General features: G+C 44.0%; 4 non-coding genes across 4 annotated transcripts; all 4 read right to left on the minus strand.

Annotated features, from left to right (window-relative positions):
• Nucleotides 1–3332: 3332 nt before the first annotated feature.
• On the minus strand, nucleotides 3333–3405 carry trnav-aac (transfer RNA valine (anticodon AAC)). Its single transcript has one exon. It is a non-coding gene; the product is annotated as a tRNA-Val (tRNA).
• A 3406-nt stretch (nucleotides 3406–6811) lies between these two features.
• trnav-aac (transfer RNA valine (anticodon AAC)) lies at nucleotides 6812–6884 on the minus strand. The gene has a single exon. It is a non-coding gene; the product is annotated as a tRNA-Val (tRNA).
• A 3406-nt stretch (nucleotides 6885–10290) lies between these two features.
• trnav-aac (transfer RNA valine (anticodon AAC)) lies at nucleotides 10291–10363 on the minus strand. Its single transcript has one exon. It is a non-coding gene; the product is annotated as a tRNA-Val (tRNA).
• Nucleotides 10364–13769: 3406 nt separating this feature from the next.
• On the minus strand, nucleotides 13770–13842 carry trnav-aac (transfer RNA valine (anticodon AAC)). The gene has a single exon. It is a non-coding gene; the product is annotated as a tRNA-Val (tRNA).
• Nucleotides 13843–16576: the final 2734 nt, after the last annotated feature.

Genomic DNA, 16576 nt, shown 5'->3' on the forward strand with positions numbered 1-16576 from the left:
TCATTGAAATGCAATTCCACTGTGACATTTCGCAAGGCTGCAGAGGTATTGACCCAGCCATGGACGATCAGCAGTGCACAACACATCGCCAGTCCATTCAGGCCATCGTACCATTGCCAGTTTTTTCAAAGACTTGCCACTTGGGCCCACTTCCTTAGCTCTGCTTTTCTTTGCCTCTCCTTTCATGCAATTATCCAATTCCCTTTTTTTAAAACTCTCCCTTAAGAAACTAAGTTTGTAAGAGGTGCAGCAGCTGCTGCAGTGTTAATGCACAGTGTGCCATCATTGACAAAGATTCCCTTCCCCAACCACACCAAGACATCCACTTGGGATTCTTGCCAACTTCTGGATTTCATTTCTCATTATTTACTGATTGCACTGACACATATTTGTGTTTTTAAACTCTTTATTTTGATCAAATGAGTCCTTATTTTGCTGAGTTGCTACATACAATGTGATTACCCTCGCAGTAGAATGCGTAACAGAGGCAGTTATATAATGGGGGCGAAGCTTCACTGCAGCTATATAATGTCCTGGTTGGACCCCAGCTGGAGTCCTCTGCATCGTCTGGGCATGCCAATCTATATAGTATACAAATTGGCCTTGGTATACAGGGCAGTTCAGATCCAGCAGAATGTTTGCAGAGTTCAAATGGTTAGATTAGGAAGCCATGTCCCCTCTTCCACAGAGACAGCTGTTGGTTTCCACCTGGTGCCTCACTTGTTTCTGAATTTCAAGGTGTAGAATGAAATCAAGCAACGTAACCCAAGTTTGCAATGCATTCCACGCAATCATCAAACACATCATTCCTGTGCTTCCTCACCTTAGCTGCACAGCCCTCGAAACGTTGCAATCCATGTAACACAGTATTTGTTCCAGGTTTCTGCTTTCAGTAGGATTATAATAATATCTGTGCCCTCATCTTGAAATGAGATTCTCAGCAATATCCAACACAAATTGAATTGCATAGATGACAGGCAAATATAGGAAAACAGGTCAGTATGCAACACAATTCCATGGTGCCCATTTTCAGATGCACAATAGTCATCTTTTCCAGCAAATGAAAGAATTTTTCAGTGAATCATTTGCAAAGTCAGAGTTAATGGCATTTGTGCTTTTCTTTCTTCTTGTTTTGCAACATACTGGCGCCGAAATCCAATTCATGTATATTCATGTTTATTGGGGAGACCAAACGCAGACTGGGTGACCGCTTTGCGGAATACGTCGGCTCAGTCCGCAAGCAGGACCCTGAGCTTCCGGTTGCTTGCCATTTCAAGACTGCCCACTGCTCTCATGCTCACATCTCTATCCTGGGATTGCCTCAGTGTTCCAGTGAACATCAACACAAGCTCGAAAAACAGCATCCCGTTGACCGATTAGTTTAGTTTGGTGATACAGCAGTGAAACAGGCCCTTCGGCCCACCGAGTCTGTGCTGACCATCGACCACCCATTTATACTAATCCGACACGAATTCCATATTCCTACCACATCCCCACCTTCCCTATATTTCCCTAACACCTCCCTATACGAGGGGCAATTTATAATGGCCAATTAACCTATCAAGCAGCCAGTCTTTGGCATGTGGGAGGAAACCGGAGCACCCAGAGGAATCCCACGCAGACACAGGGAGAACTTGCAAACACCACGCAGGCAGTGCCCAGAATTGAAAGCGGGTCGCTGGAGCTGTGAGGCTGCGGTGTGAACCACTGCACACGAGAGCGTGCCGGACTGAATATTGAGTTCAATAATTCCAGAGCATGACGGGGCCCCCATTTTACTTTCATTTTTTGTTATTTTTCATTTTTACATTTTTTACATTTTTTTGTATGTTTATTTTATTTCATCTTAGTTTGTTCAGTTTGCTTACCCACTGTTTTTTTTCCTGTTTGTACTTGCTGCTGTTCAATTTTCAGTCCATTAACAGTCCTCTCTGTACTAATGCTTTGTCTTTCAACACACCATTAACATATTGTTTGCCTTTGCTCCATGACCTTCTGGTCAGCTATTCTGTGGCCTTGTCCAATCTACACCTTCTCCTTTGTTATCTCTTGCTCCACCCCCGCTTTACTTGCTTCTAACCTTTGACATTTCTAATATTTGCCAGTTCTGAAGAAGGGTCACTGAGCCGAAATGTTAACTCTGCTTCTGTCTCCACAGATGCTGCCAGTCGTGCTGAGTATTTCCAGAATTTCTTGTTTTTATTTCAGATTTCCAGCATCCACAGTATTTTGCTTTAATTCATGTATATTCTTCCTCGGTTCAATATGAAGGAGCGCTTTGATATTGAGCGGAGCCGCAGTGCATCTCATTTTCAACGCCACCTTGTTAGTGTTCCTGTTACTTGCCGAATGAAGAACAAAATAAAATAATAATTTGGCAGGTCTGCCTGTTTCCTTAGCTTCAGTTACAGAATCAGCCGTGTCCGTCTTTCAGGGAGGCAAAGTACTCCTAGCGGCTCTGCGTGACGCTGAATAGTTATGTTAATCTGCATCAATAAATCCAGGTATGTCTCTGTTACTGACTGAACAAAACGCTAATAAATCTGTGAGCGACTGTCATAACTTAAATAACTTTTTCCCCTCTGCGTGTCATGAACCTTCACCCCTTGTCATAATTGCGGCTGCATGTTAAGAGCTGGGTTATCAAGGTGCTTAAGACACCAAGAATCTGCTGCAGCAGTGGTTAAATTGAAAAGGATTTTTGCCCCTTTTACCCAAGAAGAAATGTTCAGGAGGAGCAATTTCCCCCAACTTGTTTCCACCGGAGATTCATCATTGCAACTCAAAGAAAGTTTCAGTCACTTGGCTGTTCTGTCAGAGCTGCTCGGAGGTTCAGTGACCCGGATATCATGTGCCTACGTTTTGCTGAGCCGGTGCTTGGTTGATGGGGAGATTTGGCCCGGGTTGTGCTATTTTACCTCCCCGAGATGGCCAGTAACCTGTTGATTGAGGCAGCAGACGCCACTTGCTGCTGACAGCGAGTAATTGGACAGTGCGGGTCAAAATATTGCAGCGTGCCCCTGTCTCAACGACTGTGGAGCTGGTGAAAGTGAATTGCTGATGTGCTTTTGCCTCGTCTGAAATGAGACTAAGATTCGCTGTTACTTAGCAAGCTCGTGTTGCAGGTTTCTATTCTCATCTGAGCCAAATAAAGTGTCACTGCTCGGTTTTGCGGAACTTTCTGCAGCATCAGGACTAGAAAGAGGAGCGAGTGCAAGGCATTGTGCACACAATGTGCAAGAGAAAGAGGGCTTTGAGAAATTGTGTTGTGTTCATGGGGAATGTCAATGATTGCATATTTCTTGCGAAGAAGTTTGGGTTCGTTTTGAAAATGTTTCTGCCCAGTTTCGAACTGGGGACCTTTTGCGTGTTAGGCAAACGTGATCACCACTACACTACAGAAACTCAACACGTTACAGCGCTGAGGAAGCTGCAAGTATTGTTAAACTATACAGTCTTAATCGATTTGTGGTGCTTGTTTCATGGAAATGCAATTCCACTGTGACATTACGCAAGGCTGCAGAGGTATTGACCCAGCCATGGACGATCAGCAGTGCACAACACATCGCCAGTCCATTCAGGCCATCGTACCATTGCCAGTTTTTTCAAAGACTTGCCACTTGGGCCCACTTCCTTAGCTCTGCTTTTCTTTGCCTCTCCTTTCATGCAATTATCCAATTCCCTTTTTTTAAAACTCTCCCTTAAGAAACTAAGTTTGTAAGAGGTGCAGCAGCTGCTGCAGTGTTAATGCACAGTGTGCCATCATTGACAAAGATTCCCTTCCCCAACCACACCAAGACATCCACTTGGGATTCTTGCCAACTTCTGGATTTCATTTCTCATTATTTACTGATTGCACTGACACATATTTGTGTTTTTAAACTCTTTAGTTTGATCAAATGAGTCCTTATTTTGCTGAGATGCTACAAACAATGTGATTACCCTCGCAGTAGAATGCGTAACAGAGGCAGTTATATAATGGGGGCGAAGCTTCACTGCAGCTATATAATGTCCTGGTTGGACCCCACCTGGAGTCCTCTGCATAGTCTGGGCATGCCAATTTATATAGTATACAAATTGGCCTTGGTATACAGGGCAGTTCAGATCCAGCAGAATGTTTGCAGAGTTCAAATGGTTAGATTAGGAAGCCATGTCCCCTCTTCCACAGAGACAGCTGTTGGTTTCCACCTGGTGCCTCACTTGTTTCTGAATTTCAAGGTGTAGAATGAAATCAAGCAACGTAACCCAAGTTTGCAATGCATTCCACGCAATCGTCAAACACATCATTCCTGTCTTCCTCACCTTAGCTGCACAACCCTCGAAACGTTGCAATCCATGTAACACAGTATTTGTTCCAGGTTTAGGCTTTCAGTAGGATTATAATAATATCTGTGCCCTCATCTTGAAATGAGATTCTCAGCAATATCCAACACAAATTGAATTGCATAGATGACAGGCAAATATAGGAAAACAGGTCAGTATGCAACACAATTCCATGGTGCCCATTTTCAGATGCACAATAGTCATCTTTTCCAGCAAATGAAAGAATTTTTCAGTGAATCATTTGCAAAGTCAGAGTTAATGGCATTTGTGCTTTTCTTTCTTCTTGTTTTGCAACATACTGGCGCCTAAATCCAATTCATGTATATTCATGTTTATTGGGGAGACCAAACGCAGACTGGGTGACCGCTTTGCGGAATACGTCGGCTCAGTCCGCAAGCAGGACCCTGAGCTTCCGGTTGCTTGCCATTTCAAGACTGCCCACTGCTCTCATGCTCACATCTCTATCCTGGGATTGCCTCAGTGTTCCAGTGAACATCAACACAAGCTCGAAAAACAGCATCCCGTTGACCGATTAGTTTAGTTTGGTGATACAGCAGTGAAACAGGCCCTTCGGCCCACCGAGTCTGTGCTGACCATCGACCACCCATTTATACTAATCCGACACGAATTCCATATTCCTACCACATCCCCACCTTCCCTATATTTCCCTACCACCTCCCTGTACGAGGGGCAATTTATAATGGCCAATTAACCTATCAAGCAGCCAGTCTTTGGCATGTGGGAGGAAACCGGAGCACCCAGAGGAATCCCACGCAGACACAGGGAGAACTTGCAAACACCACGCAGGCAGTGCCCAGAATTGAAAGCGGGTCGCTGGAGCTGTGAGGCTGCGGTGTGAACCACTGCACACGAGAGCGTGCCGGGCTGAATGTTGAGTTCAATAATTCCAGAGCATGACGGGGCCCCCATTTTACTTTCATTTTTTGTTATTTTTCATTTTTACATTTTTTACATTTTTTTGTATGTTTATTTTATTTCATCTTAGTTTGTTCAGTTTGCTTACCCACTGTTTTTTTTCCTGTTTGTACTTGCTGCTGTTCAATTTTCAGTCCATTAACAGTCCTCTCTGTACTAATGCTTTGTCTTTCAACACACCATTAACATATTGTTTGCCTTTGCTCCATGACCTTCTGGTCAGCTATTCTGTGGCCTTGTCCAATCTACACCTTCTCCTTTGTTATCTCTTGCTCCACCCCCGCTTTACTTGCTTCTAACCTTTGACATTTCTAATATTTGCCAGTTCTGAAGAAGGGTCACTGAGCCGAAATGTTAACTCTGCTTCTGTCTCCACAGATGCTGCCAGTCGTGCTGAGTATTTCCAGAATTTCTTGTTTTTATTTCAGATTTCCAGCATCCACAGTATTTTGCTTTAATTCATGTATATTCTTCCTCGGTTCAATATGAAGGAGCGCTTTGATATTGAGCGGAGCCGCAGTGCATCTCATTTTCAACGCCACCTTGTTAGTGTTCCTGTTACTTGCCGAATGAAGAACAAAATAAAATAATAATTTGGCAGGTCTGCCTGTTTCCTTAGCTTCAGTTACAGAATCAGCCGTGTCCGTCTTTCAGGGAGGCAAAGTACTCCTCGCGGCTCTGCGTGACGCTGAATAGTTATGTTAATCTGCATCAATAAATCCAGGTATGTCTCTGTTACTGACTGAACAAAACGCTAATAAATCTGTGAGCGACTGTCATAACTTAAATAACTTTTTCCCCTCTGCGTGTCATGAACCTTCACCCCTTGTCATAATTGCGGCTGCATGTTAAGAGCTGGGTTATCAAGGTGCTTAAGACACCAAGAATCTGCTGCAGCAGTGGTTAAATTGAAAAGGATTTTTGCCCCTTTTACCCAAGAAGAAATGTTCAGGAGGAGCAATTTCCCCCAACTTGTTTCCACCGGAGATTCATCATTGCAACTCAAAGAAAGTTTCAGTCACTTGGCTGTTCTGTCAGAGCTGCTCGGAGGTTCAGTGACCCGGATATCATGTGCCTACGTTTTGCTGAGCCGGTGCTTGGTTGATGGGGAGATTTGGCCCGGGTTGTGCTATTTTACCTCCCCGAGATGGCCAGTAACCTGTTGATTGAGGCAGCAGACGCCACTTGCTGCTGACAGCGAGTAATTGGACAGTGCGGGTCAAAATATTGCAGCGTGCCCCTGTCTCAACGACTGTGGAGCTGGTGAAAGTGAATTGCTGATGTGCTTTTGCCTCGTCTGAAATGAGACTAAGATTCGCTGTTACTTAGCAAGCTCGTGTTGCAGGTTTCTATTCTCATCTGAGCCAAATAAAGTGTCACTGCTCGGTTTTGCGGAACTTTCTGCAGCATCAGGACTAGAAAGAGGAGCGAGTGCAAGGCATTGTGCACACAATGTGCAAGAGAAAGAGGGCTTTGAGAAATTGTGTTGTGTTCATGGGGAATGTCAATGATTGCATATTTCTTGCGAAGAAGTTTGGGTTCGTTTTGAAAATGTTTCTGCCCAGTTTCGAACTGGGGACCTTTTGCGTGTTAGGCAAACGTGATCACCACTACACTACAGAAACTCAACACGTTACAGCGCTGAGGAAGCTGCAAGTATTGTTAAACTATACAGTCTTAATCGATTTGTGGTGCTTGTTTCATGGAAATGCAATTCCACTGTGACATTACGCAAGGCTGCAGAGGTATTGACCCAGCCATGGACGATCAGCAGTGCACAACACATCGCCAGTCCATTCAGGCCATCGTACCATTGCCAGTTTTTTCAAAGACTTGCCACTTGGGCCCACTTCCTTAGCTCTGCTTTTCTTTGCCTCTCCTTTCATGCAATTATCCAATTCCCTTTTTTTAAAACTCTCCCTTAAGAAACTAAGTTTGTAAGAGGTGCAGCAGCTGCTGCAGTGTTAATGCACAGTGTGCCATCATTGACAAAGATTCCCTTCCCCAACCACACCAAGACATCCACTTGGGATTCTTGCCAACTTCTGGATTTCATTTCTCATTATTTACTGATTGCACTGACACATATTTGTGTTTTTAAACTCTTTAGTTTGATCAAATGAGTCCTTATTTTGCTGAGATGCTACAAACAATGTGATTACCCTCGCAGTAGAATGCGTAACAGAGGCAGTTATATAATGGGGGCGAAGCTTCACTGCAGCTATATAATGTCCTGGTTGGACCCCACCTGGAGTCCTCTGCATAGTCTGGGCATGCCAATTTATATAGTATACAAATTGGCCTTGGTATACAGGGCAGTTCAGATCCAGCAGAATGTTTGCAGAGTTCAAATGGTTAGATTAGGAAGCCATGTCCCCTCTTCCACAGAGACAGCTGTTGGTTTCCACCTGGTGCCTCACTTGTTTCTGAATTTCAAGGTGTAGAATGAAATCAAGCAACGTAACCCAAGTTTGCAATGCATTCCACGCAATCGTCAAACACATCATTCCTGTCTTCCTCACCTTAGCTGCACAACCCTCGAAACGTTGCAATCCATGTAACACAGTATTTGTTCCAGGTTTAGGCTTTCAGTAGGATTATAATAATATCTGTGCCCTCATCTTGAAATGAGATTCTCAGCAATATCCAACACAAATTGAATTGCATAGATGACAGGCAAATATAGGAAAACAGGTCAGTATGCAACACAATTCCATGGTGCCCATTTTCAGATGCACAATAGTCATCTTTTCCAGCAAATGAAAGAATTTTTCAGTGAATCATTTGCAAAGTCAGAGTTAATGGCATTTGTGCTTTTCTTTCTTCTTGTTTTGCAACATACTGGCGCCTAAATCCAATTCATGTATATTCATGTTTATTGGGGAGACCAAACGCAGACTGGGTGACCGCTTTGCGGAATACGTCGGCTCAGTCCGCAAGCAGGACCCTGAGCTTCCGGTTGCTTGCCATTTCAAGACTGCCCACTGCTCTCATGCTCACATCTCTATCCTGGGATTGCCTCAGTGTTCCAGTGAACATCAACACAAGCTCGAAAAACAGCATCCCGTTGACCGATTAGTTTAGTTTGGTGATACAGCAGTGAAACAGGCCCTTCGGCCCACCGAGTCTGTGCTGACCATCGACCACCCATTTATACTAATCCGACACGAATTCCATATTCCTACCACATCCCCACCTTCCCTATATTTCCCTACCACCTCCCTGTACGAGGGGCAATTTATAATGGCCAATTAACCTATCAAGCAGCCAGTCTTTGGCATGTGGGAGGAAACCGGAGCACCCAGAGGAATCCCACGCAGACACAGGGAGAACTTGCAAACACCACGCAGGCAGTGCCCAGAATTGAAAGCGGGTCGCTGGAGCTGTGAGGCTGCGGTGTGAACCACTGCACACGAGAGCGTGCCGGGCTGAATGTTGAGTTCAATAATTCCAGAGCATGACGGGGCCCCCATTTTACTTTCATTTTTTGTTATTTTTCATTTTTACATTTTTTACATTTTTTTGTATGTTTATTTTATTTCATCTTAGTTTGTTCAGTTTGCTTACCCACTGTTTTTTTTCCTGTTTGTACTTGCTGCTGTTCAATTTTCAGTCCATTAACCGTCCTCCCTGTACTAATGCTTTGTCTTTCAACACACCATTAACATATTGTTTGCCTTTGCTCCATGACCTTCTGGTCAGCTATTCTGTGGCCTTGTCCAATCTACACCTTCTCCTTTGTTATCTCTTGCTCCACCCCCGCTTTACTTGCTTCTAACCTTTGACATTTCTAATATTTGCCAGTTCTGAAGAAGGGTCACTGAGCCGAAATGTTAACTCTGCTTCGGTCTCCACAGATGCTGCCAGTCGTGCTGAAAATTTCCAGAATTTCTTGTTTTTATTTCAGATTTCCAGCATCCACAGTATTTTGCTTTAATTCATGTATATTCTTCCTCGGTTCAATATGAAGGAGCACTTTGATATTGAGCGGAGCCGCAGTGCATCTCATTTTCAACGCCACCTTGTTAGTGTTCCTGTTACTTGCCGAATGAAGAACAAAATAAAATAATAATTTGGCAGGTCTGCCTGTTTCCTTAGCTTCAGTTACAGAATCAGCCGTGTCCGTCTTTAAGGGAGGCAACGTACTCCTAGCGGCTCTGCGTGACGCTGAATAGTTATGTTAATCTGCATCAATAAATCCAGGTATGTCTCTGTTACTGACTGAACAAAACGCTAATAAATCTGTGAGCGACTGTCATAACTTAAATAACGTTTTCCCCTCTGCGTGTCATGAACCTTCACCCCTTGTCATAATTGCGGCTGCATGTTAAGAGCTGGGTTATCAAGGTGCTTAAGACACCAAGAATCTGCTGCAGCAGTGGTTAAATTGAAAAGGATTTTTGCCCCTTTTACCCAAGAAGAAATGTTCAGGAGGAGCAATTTCCCCCAACTTGTTTCCACCGGAGATTCATCATTGCAACTCAAAGAAAGTTTCAGTCACTTGGGTGTTCTGTCAGAGCTGCTCGGAGGTTCAGTGACCCGGATATCATGTGCCTACGTTTTGCTGAGCCGGTGCTTGGTTGATGGGGAGATTTGGCCCGGGTTGTGCTATTTTACCTCCCCGAGATGGCCAGTAACCTGTTGATTGAGGCAGCAGACGCCACTTGCTGCTGACAGCGAGTAATTGGACAGTGCGGGTCAAAATATTGCAGCGTGCCCCTGTCTCAACGACTGTGGAGCTGGTGAAAGTGAATTGCTGATGTGCTTTTGCCTCGTCTGAAATGAGACTAAGATTCGCTGTTACTTAGCAAGCTCGTGTTGCAGGTTTCTATTCTCATCTGAGCCAAATAAAGTGTCACTGCTCGGTTTTGCGGAACTTTCTGCAGCATCAGGACTAGAAAGAGGAGCGAGTGCAAGGCATTGTGCACACAATGTGCAAGAGAAAGAGGGCTTTGAGAAATTGTGTTGTGTTCATGGGGAATGTCAATGATTGCATATTTCTTGCGAAGAAGTTTGGGTTCATTTTGAAAATGTTTCTGCCCAGTTTCGAACTGGGGACCTTTTGCGCGTTAGGCAAACGTGATCACCACTACACTACAGAAACTCAACATGTTACAGCGCTGAGGAATCTGCAAGTATTGTTAAACTATACAGTCTTAATCGATTTGTGGTGCTTGTTTCATTGAAATGCAATTCCACTGTGACATTTCGCAAGGCTGCAGAGGTATTGACCCAGCCATGGACGATCAGCAGTGCACAACACATCGCCAGTCCATTCAGGCCATCGTACCATTGCCAGTTTTTTCAAAGACTTGCCACTTGGGCCCACTTCCTTAGCTCTGCTTTTCTTTGCCTCTACTTTCATGCAATTATCCAATTCCCTTTTTTTAAAACTCTCCCTTAAGAAACTAAGTTTGTAAGAGGTGCAGCAGCTGCTGCAGTGTTAATGCACAGTGTGCCATCATTGACAAAGATTCCCTTCCCCAACCACACCAAGACATCCACTTGGGATTCTTGCCAACTTCTGGATTTCATTTCTCATTATTTACTGATTGCACTGACACATATTTGTGTTTTTAAACTCTTTATTTTGATCAAATGAGTCCTTATTTTGCTCAGTTGCTACATACAATGTGATTACCCTCGCAGTAGAATGGGTAACAGAGGCAGTTATATAATGGGGGCGAAGCTTCACTGCAGCTATATAATGTCCTGGTTGGACCCCACCTGGAGTCCTCTGCATAGTCTGGGCATGCCAATCTATATAGTATACAAATTGGCCTTGGTATACAGGGCAGTTCAGATCCAGCAGAATGTTTGCAGAGTTCAAATGGTTAGATTAGGAAGCCATGTCCCCTCTTCCACAGAGACAGCTGTTGGTTTCCACCTGGTGCCTCACTTGTTTCTGAATTTCAAGGTGTAGAATGAAATCAAGCAACGTAACCCAAGTTTGCAATGCATTCCACGCAATCATCAAACACATCATTCCTGTCTTCCTCACCTTAGCTGCACAGCCCTCGAAACGTTGCAATCCATGTAACACAGTATTTGTTCCAGGTTTATGCTTTCAGTAGGATTATAATAATATCTGTGCCCTCATCTTGAAATGAGATTCTCAGCAATATCCAACACAAATTGAATTGCATAGATGACAGGCAAATATAGGAAAACAGGTCAGTATGCAACACAATTCCATGGTGCCCATTTTCAGATGCACAATAGTCATCTTTTCCAGCAAATGAAAGAATTTTTCAGTGAATCATTTGCAAAGTCAGAGTTAATGGCATTTGTGCTTTTCTTTCTTCTTGTTTTGCAACATACTGGCGCCTAAATCCAATTCATGTATATTCATGTTTATTGGGGAGACCAAACGCAGACTGGGTGACCGCTTTGCGGAATACGTCGGCTCAGTCCGCAAGCAGGACCCTGAGCTTCCGGTTGCTTGCCATTTCAAGACTGCCCACTGCTCTCATGCTCACATCTCTATCCTGGGATTGCCTCAGTGTTCCAGTGAACATCAACACAAGCTCGAAAAACAGCATCCCGTTGACCGATTAGTTTAGTTTGGTGATACAGCAGTGAAACAGGCCCTTCGGCCCACCGAGTCTGTGCTGACCATCGACCACCCATTTATACTAATCCGACACGAATTCCATATTCCTACCACATCCCCGCCTTCCCAATATTTCCCTACCACCTCCCTATACGAGGAGCAATTTATAATGGCCAATTAACCTATCAAGCAGCCAGTCTTTGGCATGTGGGAGGAAACCGGAGCACCCAGAGGAATCCCACGCAGACACAGGGAGAACTTGCAAACACCACGCAGGCAGTGCCCAGAATTGAAAGCGGGTCGCTGGAGCTGTGAGGCTGCGGTGTGAACCACTGCACACGAGAGCGTGCCGGGCTGAATGTTGAGTTCAATAATTCCAGAGCATGACGGGGCCCCCATTTTACTTTCATTTTTTGTTATTTTTCATTTTTACATTTTTTACATTTTTTTGTATGTTTATTTTATTTCATCTTAGTTTGTTCAGTTTGCTTACCCACTGTTTTTTTTCCTGTTTGTACTTGCTGCTGTTCAATTTTCAGTCCATTAACAGTCCTCTCTGTACTAATGCTTTGTCTTTCAACACATCATTAACATATTGTTTGCCTTTGCTCCATGACCTTCTGGTCAGCTATTCTGTGGCCTTGTCCAATCTACACCTTCTCCTTTGTTATCTCTTGCTCCACCCCCGCTTTACTTGCTTCTAACCTTTGACATTTCTAATATTTGCCAGTTCTGAAGAAGGGTCACTGAGCCGAAATGTTAACTCTGCTTCTGTCTCCACAGATGCTGCCAGTCGTGCTGAGTATTTCCAGAATTTCTTGTTTTTATTTCAGATTTCCAGCATCCACAGTATTTTGCTTTAATTCATGTATATTCTTCCTCGGTTCAATATGAAGGAGCGCTTTGATATTGAGCGGAGCCGCAGTGCATCTCATTTTCAACGCCACCTTGTTAGTGTTCCTGTTACTTGCCGAATGAAGAACAAAATAAAATAATAATTTGGCAGGTCTGCCTGTTTCCTTAGCTTCAGTTACAGAATCAGCCGTGTCCGTCTTTCAGGGAGGCAAAGTACTCCTAGCGGCTCTGCGTGACGCTGAATAGTTATGTTAATCTGCATCAATAAATCCAGGTATGTCTCTGTTACTGACTGAACAAAACGCTAATAAATCTGTGAGCGACTGTCATAACTTAAATAACTTTTTCCCCTCTGCGTGTCATGAACCTTCACCCCTTGTCATAATTGCGGCTGCATGTTAAGAGCTGGGTTATCAAGGTGCTTAAGACACCAAGAATCTGCTGCAGCAGTGGTTAAATTGAAAAGGATTTTTGCCCCTTTTACCCAAGAAGAAATGTTCAGGAGGAGCAATTTCCCCCAACTTGTTTCCACCGGAGATTCATCATTGCAACTCAAAGAAAGTTTCAGTCACTTGGCTGTTCTGTCAGAGCTGCTCGGAGGTTCAGTGACCCGGATATCATGTGCCTACGTTTTGCTGAGCCGGTGCTTGGTTGATGGGGAGATTTGGCCCGGGTTGTGCTATTTTACCTCCTCGAGATGGCCAGTAACCTGTTGATTGAGGCAGCAGACGCCACTTGCTGCTGACAGCGAGTAATTGGACAGTGCGGGTCAAAATATTGCAGCGTGCCCCTGTCTCAACGACTGTGGAGCTGGTGAAAGTGAATTGCTGATGTGCTTTTGCCTCGTCTGAAATGAGACTAAGATTCGCTGTTACTTAGCAAGCTCGTGTTGCAGGTTTCTATTCTCATCTGTGCCAAATAAAGTGTCACTGCTCGGTTTTGCGGAACTTTCTGCAGCATCAGGACTAGAAAGAGGAGCGAGTGCAAGGCATTGTGCACACAATGTGCAAGAGAAAGAGGGCTTTGAGAAATTGTGTTGTGTTCATGGGGAATGTCAATGATTGCATATTTCTTGCGAAGAAGTTTGGGTTCGTTTTGAAAATGTTCCTGCCCAGTTTCGAACTGGGGACCTTTTGCGTGTTAGGCAAACGTGATCACCACTACACTACAGAAACTCAACACGTTACAGCGCTGAGGAAGCTGCAAGTATTGTTAAACTATACAGTCTTAATCGATTTGTGGTGCTTGTTTCATGGAAATGCAATTCCACTGTGACATTACGCAAGGCTGCAGAGGTATTGACCCAGCCATGGACGATCAGCAGTGCACAACACATCGCCAGTCCATTCAGGCCATCGTACCATTGCCAGTTTTTTCAAAGACTTGCCACTTGGGCCCACTTCCTTAGCTCTGCTTTTCTTTGCCTCTCCTTTCATGCAATTATCCAATTCCCTTTTTTTAAAACTCTCCCTTAAGAAACTAAGTTTGTAAGAGGTGCAGCAGCTGCTGCAGTGTTAATGCACAGTGTGCCATCATTGACAAAGATTCCCTTCCCCAACCACACCAAGACATCCACTTGGGATTCTTGCCAACTTCTGGATTTCATTTCTCATTATTTACTGATTGCACTGACACATATTTGTGTTTTTAAACTCTTTAGTTTGATCAAATGAGTCCTTATTTTGCTGAGATGCTACAAACAATGTGATTACCCTCGCAGTAGAATGCGTAACAGAGGCAGTTATATAATGGGGGCGAAGCTTCACTGCAGCTATATAATGTCCTGGTTGGACCCCACCTGGAGTCCTCTGCATAGTCTGGGCATGCCAATTTATATAGTATACAAATTGGCCTTGGTATACAGGGCAGTTCAGATCCAGCAGAATGTTTGCAGAGTTCAAATGGTTAGATTAGGAAGCCATGTCCCCTCTTCCACAGAGACAGCTGTTGGTTTCCACCTGGTGCCTCACTTGTTTCTGAATTTCAAGGTGTAGAATGAAATCAAGCAACGTAACCCAAGTTTGCAATGCATTCCACGCAATCGTCAAACACATCATTCCTGTCTTCCTCACCTTAGCTGCACAACCCTCGAAACGTTGCAATCCATGTAACACAGTATTTGTTCCAGGTTTAGGCTTTCAGTAGGATTATAATAATATCTGTGCCCTCATCTTGAAATGAGATTCTCAGCAATATCCAACACAAATTGAATTGCATAGATGACAGGCAAATATAGGAAAACAGGTCAGTATGCAACACAATTCCATGGTGCCCATTTTCAGATGCACAATAGTCATCTTTTCCAGCAAATGAAAGAATTTTTCAGTGAATCATTTGCAAAGTCAGAGTTAATGGCATTTGTGCTTTTCTTTCTTCTTGTTTTGCAACATACTGGCGCCTAAATCCAATTCATGTATATTCATGTTTATTGGGGAGACCAAACGCAGACTGGGTGACCGCTTTGCGGAATACGTCGGCTCAGTCCGCAAGCAGGACCCTGAGCTTCCGGTTGCTTGCCATTTCAAGACTGCCCACTGCTCTCATGCTCACATCTCTATCCTGGGATTGCCTCAGTGTTCCAGTGAACATCAACACAAGCTCGAAAAACAGCATCCCGTTGACCGATTAGTTTAGTTTGGTGATACAGCAGTGAAACAGGCCCTTCGGCCCACCGAGTCTGTGCTGACCATCGACCACCCATTTATACTAATCCGACACGAATTCCATATTCCTACCACATCCCCACCTTCCCTATATTTCCCTACCACCTCCCTGTACGAGGGGCAATTTATAATGGCCAATTAACCTATCAAGCAGCCAGTCTTTGGCATGTGGGAGGAAACCGGAGCACCCAGAGGAATCCCACGCAGACACAGGGAGAACTTGCAAACACCACGCAGGCAGTGCCCAGAATTGAAAGCGGGTCGCTGGAGCTGTGAGGCTGCGGTGTGAACCACTGCACACGAGAGCGTGCCGGGCTGAATGTTGAGTTCAATAATTCCAGAGCATGACGGGGCCCCCATTTTACTTTCATTTTTTGTTATTTTTAATTTTTACATTTTTTACATTTTTTTGTATGTTTATTTTATTTCATCTTAGTTTGTTCAGTTTGCTTACCCACTGTTTTTTTTCCTGTTTGTACTTGCTGCTGTTCAATTTTCAGTCCATTAACCGTCCTCCCTGTACTAATGCTTTGTCTTTCAACACACCATTAACATATTGTTTGCCTTTGCTCCATGACCTTCTGGTCAGCTATTCTGTGGCCTTGTCCAATCTACACCTTCTCCTTTGTTATCTCTTGCTCCACCCCCGCTTTACTTGCTTCTAACCTTTGACATTTCTAATATTTGCCAGTTCTGAAGAAGGGTCACTGAGCCGAAATGTTAACTCTGCTTCTGTCTCCACAGATGCTGCCAGTCGTGCTGAAAATTTCCAGAATTTCTTGTTTTTATTTCAGATTTCCAGCATCCACAGTATTTTGCTTTAATTCATGTATATTCTTCCTCGGTTCAATATGAAGGAGCACTTTGATATTGAGCGGAGCCGCAGTGCATCTCATTTTCAACGCCACCTTGTTAGTGTTCCTGTTACTTGCCGAATGAAGAACAAAATAAAATAATAATTTGGCAGGTCTGCCTGTTTCCTTAGCTTCAGTTACAGAATCAGCCGTGTCCGTCTTTAAGGGAGGCAACGTACTCCTAGCGGCTCTGCGTGACGCTGAATAGTTATGTTAATCTGCATCAATAAATCCAGGTATGTCTCTGTTACTGACTGAACAAAACGCTAATAAATCTGTGAGCGACTGTCATAACTTAAATAACGTTTTCCCCTCTGCGTGTCATGAACCTTCACCCCTTGTCATAATTGCGGCTGCATGTTAAGAGCTGGGTTATCAAGGTGCTTAAGACA

Source organism: Heterodontus francisci, chromosome 22, assembly GCF_036365525.1.
Source record: "Heterodontus francisci isolate sHetFra1 chromosome 22, sHetFra1.hap1, whole genome shotgun sequence".
NCBI lineage: Eukaryota > Metazoa > Chordata > Chondrichthyes > Heterodontiformes > Heterodontidae > Heterodontus > Heterodontus francisci.